We start from the raw sequence: 6,194 nt of genomic DNA on the forward strand, positions 1-6,194 counted from the left end.
ACTGGACTACCCCCTTCACATGGGAACACTGCTGTATTTATCGAGGTGGACCACTTCTCTAAAGCTGTGCATTTCGTAGCCCTTCCCAAACTCCCTACAGCCCATGAGACAGCCAACCTCATTGTTCATCACGTCTTCCGCCTTCATGGAATTCCCTCTGACATTATTTCTGACTACAGTCCCCAATTCATCTCTCAAGTCTGGAGATCCTTTTGTCAAGCCCTTGGAGCCTCAGTAAACCTGTCTTCTGGCTTCCATCTGCGGACTAACGGTCAAACAGAATGAGCAAACCAGGATTTGGAAGCAGCACTGTGCTACATAACCGCCAACAACCCATCATCCTGGAGCACCCATCTCGTTTGGGTCGAGTATGCCCACAACTCTCTGGTCAGCACCACCACTGGAATGTCTCCCTTCGAATGCTCCCTCGGTTACCAACCCCCTCTGTTTCCCGCACATGAAGACGACATTGTTGTGCCTTCTGTTCAGGCCCATCGTCGCCGGTGCGCAAGATCTGGAAGGATGCACACGCGGCCCTGCTCCGCTCAGCGGACCGCAACCGGAGGATTGCCGATCGCCATCGAATTCCTGCACCAAATTATCAGCCTGGGCAGAAGGTTTGGCTCTCATCAAAATACATCCCCCTCAAGAATGAACCCAAGAAACTAGTCCCTCACTACCTGGGACCATTGGAGATTGAAAGTGTCATCAACCCCTCAGTGGTCAGACTCAAACTGCCCAGATCCATGCACATTCATCCCACATTCCACATCTCCCAACTGAAATCTGTGTCTGTCAGCCCTTTGTGCCCTCCTGCCGAATCCCCTTCACCCGCCCGGATCATTGACGACCACCCAGTGTACACCGTCCGGTGAATACTGGATTGGTGCTGCCGAGGCAGGGGTCTCCAGTACAAGACATGCACCTGGATTCCCCACTCCTTCATCCTGGACCCTTCCCTCCTCTGTGATTTCCATCCAGACAATCCGGACAAGCCTGGTGGTTCGCCTGGAGACTTCCATTGGCGGGGGATGGTGGTATTGTCATGGTCCCACTCATTAATTCCCTATCTTTCTCCTAATTTCTTTTGATTGTGCCATGGTTCCGACTGTTAATTTCCCAATTGCTTCTAATTCTCTTTGATGACGACACACCTGGTTTCCATCAGGATCTGCAGCATAAGAACCCCGGTGTTACAACCACTAGTCGCCTGATCATTGGTTTTGCCTGTGTGGTAATTAATGTTTCCTGGCTGCTTAGGACTATGTGTTCTAAGTTTTGCTCCAGTTTCAAGGTTTACCTATGAAACTCCGTCTCTACGTGTCAAGGCTCCGTGTCAAGATCCCTCTTGCTTGCTGTTCAACATTCACATCTGTGTAAGCATCCAAACTCAATCTCCGTGCCTGTGTCCTGCACTTGGATTCGCTTCAATCGTTCATTGCAACAGAGGGATCTTGAGGACAACACCTATAGATCCCTCAAAGCTGTTATACAGGTTGATAGGATGGGGAAGGATGCCTGGTGTGTTAGCCTTCATTAGTCAGAGATATTAATTCAAGAACAGCAAGGTAATGTTGCAGATCTATAAAACTCTGGTTAGACCACATGGCATATTGTGTTCATTTCTGGTCGCCTCATTATAGGAAGGATGTGGAAGCTTTAGAGGGGGTGCAGAAGAGATTTACCTGGATGCTGCCTGGATTGGAGAGCATGTCTTATAAGGAAAGATTGAGTGAGCTGGGAATTTTCTGCTTGGAGTGAAAGAAGATGAGAGGCAACATGATAAAGGTGAACAAGATGACAAGAGGCATAGATAGAGTGGATAGCCAGAGAACATTTTCCCAGGGTGGAAGTGGCTAATATGAGTGAATGTTATTTTAAGTGGATTGGAGGGAAGTATAGACAGGATGTCAGATGTAGCTTTTTTCACATGGAGTTCTAGGTGCATAGAATGCGCTGCCAGGTGTGGTGATAGAGGCAGATACATTAGGGACAGTTGAGAGACTTGGACAGGCACATGGGAAAACTGGAGGGCTCTAAGGGAAGGAGCAACTAGATTGAACTTGGAGCAGGTTGAACTTAGATTGAACTTGCTACAACATTGTAAGCTGAAGAGCCTGTATTTTGCTTTACTGTTCTATGTTCTAACTTGACCCTTTTTAATGAGTTTCCTGTCGTGGCTAGCAGAAGCAGAATCAGAATCAGGTTTAACACGCGGTGAAATTTGTTGTTTCATGGCAGCAGTACAGCGCAATACACAATAACATGGATTACAATAAGAAAATATATATATTTAAAAATTAAATTAGATAAGTTGTGCAAAAAGACTAGTAAAAGTAGTGAGGTAGTGTTCCTGGGTTGACTTATTGTCCATTCAGAAATCTGACGGTGGAGGGAAAGAATCTGTTCTTAAAACTTTAAGTAACAGATACAAAATGCTGGAGGAACTCCGCGGGTCAGGCAGTGTCTATGAAAGTGAATAAACAGTCAAGAATTTGGGCTGAGACCCTTCATCAGGACTGGAAAAGAAGGGGGAAAAGCCAGAAGCAAAGGGTGGTGGGGGAGGGGAAACAGTGCAAGCTGCAGCTGAAGCCAGACTGGTCCATGTGTTCTCTACTGCCACAATGAGGCCACTCTCAGCTTGGAGGAGCAACACCTCATACTCCGTCTGGGTAGCCTCTGGTTTGACTTCATGGACATCAATTTCTCTATCTTCCGGTCACTTTTCCCCACACCCCCTTCACTCTTCTTCCATTCTGCATGCTGGCTGTCCTCTTAATTCTCCTCTTCTCTTCAACTGCCTATCCCCCGCCCCTGGTGATCCATCTCCTTCTCTTTCCCCATGACTAATTCTCCACTCCAATCAGGGTCCTTCTTCTTCAGCCCTTTGCCTTTTCCACTTATCACCTCCCAGCTTCTTACTTCAGTCCCCCGTCTTCATAATACCCTTTTTTCAGTGCTTCAAGTCTCCACTGAATTTATCAACTATTTAATTCATTTCTTTCTCAACTAATTTTCCTCTATTGTATATCTGATTATTTTTATGACTTGATATTCTTAGTCGAGAGGTGCCTGTGCCTGAGGATATACTTCGTGTAGAGCTGAATAATGTTTAATGTTTCACCCAAAACAAGTCACCTCAAATATTGCAGCATTATGTGCTGACATTCCAAGGTGTGTGCGTTTTTAACCAATGGCCTTTTGAGCTCCAAGATGCTAATTGCCAAAATCAATTACAACTTAAATATTTCTGTCCCAGTAAATGAGACAGCAGTTGATGGGGTTTTTTTTGAAGAGGAAAATATTGATCAGAAAACCAAATAAGATTCTGGGTGTTGCTTTAAAATAAATGCCAAGGGGGGTTTACATGTACCCATAACCGAAGGGATCAAGACTTTACCACTTATCCAAAATTTCAAGTTTTTACGCAGATGGATAGATTGTCTACACATGCACACCCCCTAGTGGCAACATTCACTTCAAAATACATCATTCTGCACACAGAACAGTGACAATTACAAACTCTGGTGAACTGAAAACCTTTCTGTCATAAAATTCTACTCTAATGCACAGAATCATGAATTACAAGAGGTGGGGGTTATGATTAAAAGGCATCTTGAGCTAATCATTACTCTGTGATTTCTCAAGCAGTGGTGAAGAGCCTGGTGACAAGAAAAGCGATTAGTCTGCAAATCAATACTACTGATGTTGGTCACATCTTGTATTATTTATTACATGTGCATTCAGCAACCTCCTGTGTGTTATAACTGCAACATAAAGGCTTGGGTTGATTGTGAAATACCGTGAGAATTCTACCTCCAGGGTGTCTCACTCTAAAGGCTCATTTAAACTTGTGCGTACCCAGACCTGCTGGAAGTGTACAACGCTATGCTTCTGGCCGGCAGTATGTCTGAGTCCATGAGGATGGGCATCATCATCCTCATCTACAAGCAGAAGGGGGAAAGGGAGGACATTAGAAATTGGAGACCCATCTCTCTCCTGAATGTGGATTACAAGATCCTGTCCAAGGCTATCGCCAACAGGGTCAAGTCTGCTCTGGGACAGGTGATCCACCCAGACCAAACCTGTGCTGTACCAGGCAGGAAGATCTCAGACAGCCTCGCGCTGCTGAGGGACACCATCGCCTACGTGCAGGACAGGGGGGTGGACGCCTGCCTGGTCAGCTTGGACCAGGAGAAAGCCTTCAACAGGATATCGCACACGTACATGGCGGACGTGCTCTCCAAAATGGGATTTGGGGAGGGAATCCGGAATTGGATTAGACTGCTCTACACAGACATCCGTAGTGCAGTCCAGGTCAATGGGTGGGAAACAGACAGCTTCCTCATCAGGTCTGGAGTCAGGCAGGGCTGTCCCCTCTCCCCTGTCTTGTTTGTCTGGTGCATAGAACCCTTTGCAGAAGCCATCAGGAGGGATGAGGGCATAAGAGGGGTGCCGCTGCCAGGCAGTGGAGAGACCCAAGTGAAAACCTCCCTGTACATGGACGACGTCACCGTCTTCTGCTCTGATCCGAGGTCAGTTCGCAGGTTGATTGGCACCTGCGAACAGTTTGAGCTAGCGTCAGGGGCCAGGGTCAACCGCACGAAGAGCGAAGCCATGCTCTTCAGCAACTGGCCCGACCGATCCAGCGTCCCCTTCACCATCAGGTCTGACCACGTGAAGGTGTTGGGGATCTGGTTCGGAGGGGCTGAGGCGTGCAACAAGAACTGGCAGGAGTGGACTGCCAAAGTGAAACAGAAACTGGGACTGTGGGGAGGGCGCTCCCTGTCGATAACGGGCAAGAATCTGGTCATCAGGTGTGAGGTGCTCTCAGGGCTGCTGTACTTGGCGCAGGTCTGGCCCGTCCCCCGCTCCTACAGCTCGGAAATCACCCGGGCTGTCTTCAGATTCGTCTGGGGATCCAAGATGGAGCGGGTGAGACGGACTGTCATGTACAAGTCCCTGGACAACAGGGCAAGTACGTCCCCAATGTCGCCCTCACCCTGATGGCCAGCTTCGTATGTGGCTGCATCAGGTTGTGTGTAGAGCCCAGGTATGTGGGCACCAAGTACCACTATGTGCCCAGGTTCTACCTGTCGCCCTGGCTACGAAGGATGGGTCTGGACCCACTCCCGCGCAACGCCCCAGTCAGCTGGTCGTTGCCGGCATACCTGTCCTACGTAGAAAAGTTCTTCCAGGAGAACGCCTTTGACCACAGGGCCATCAGGCAGTGGTCGGCACGTAGTGTCCTGCAGGCACTGCAGGAGAAGGACGTGATGGACACAGTGGGGTGGTTCCCTGAGCAGACTGTCCAGTTCATCTGGCAAAATGCCTCATCGCCAGATCTTACCAACAGGCACCAAGACCTCGCCAGGCTGACTGTGAGAGGGGCCCTCCCAGTCAGAGCCCTCCTGTACGCCCGGAAAGTCGTCTCCGCACCCCCACTGCCCACGGGAGGACTGCAGTGAGGAGGAGTCTGTGACCCACCTCTTTGCACATTGTCAGTTCGCAAAGAGGGTGTGGAGGAGGATGGATGGGCTAGTGTCACGTTTTATCCCCAGCAGCTGCGTAACAGAGGACTCTCTGATCTACGGGCTGTTCCCGGGGACGCACACGGAGACCAACATCCGGTGCTGCTGGCAGATCATCAACTCGGTGAAAGACGCTCTTCGGTCAGCCCGAAACTTGGTGATCTACCAGCACGTGGAGATGTCAGTAGGAGAATGCTGCTGACTGGCACATTCTCGGCTGCAGGAGTACGTGCTGAGGGACGCACTGAAACTCGGTGCAGCCACCGCAAGGACCCGGTGGGGAAGGACCACAGTATAGGTTTCTCCACCCGTGGGAGTGGGAGGGGTCGGGGGCGGGGAGTATACCCCTCAACAATGATGTGGTAAACTGAACTACTGGAGTGCCACGTGGGTGGCTATAAATACGGATATGTACTGAGTATAATGGAAACGTATGTATATATTTATTTTTGGATAAAGTATATTTTGAAATAAAAAAAACTTACGCTGCAGCCTACGCAAGTGGGCTACGCCATTGTGAGCATTTATACTTATGCGTCGGTGTGTCTGCGTCGCTCTGTAGTTCACCGCCAAAACGCTAGTTGGCGGTGGGGTTTCTATGCCACTGTGTTGAGTTTCTTCGTGTTGAAACTCAACCCGGAGAAACTCAAACTTCAAACAATG

The 6,194-nt window shown here is 49.0% G+C and overlaps 1 protein-coding gene across 2 annotated transcripts in view; it reads right to left on the reverse strand.

Annotated features, from left to right (window-relative positions):
- The window catches only part of LOC140186937 (anoctamin-2-like), a 150,226-nt gene that overhangs the window by 44,652 nt on the left and 99,380 nt on the right, over positions 1 to 6,194 (reverse strand). The gene's annotated exons all lie outside the window — the stretch shown is intronic.

This window comes from Mobula birostris, chromosome 23 (genome assembly GCF_030028105.1).
Source record: "Mobula birostris isolate sMobBir1 chromosome 23, sMobBir1.hap1, whole genome shotgun sequence".
In the NCBI taxonomy this organism is placed as follows: domain Eukaryota; kingdom Metazoa; phylum Chordata; class Chondrichthyes; order Myliobatiformes; family Myliobatidae; genus Mobula; species Mobula birostris.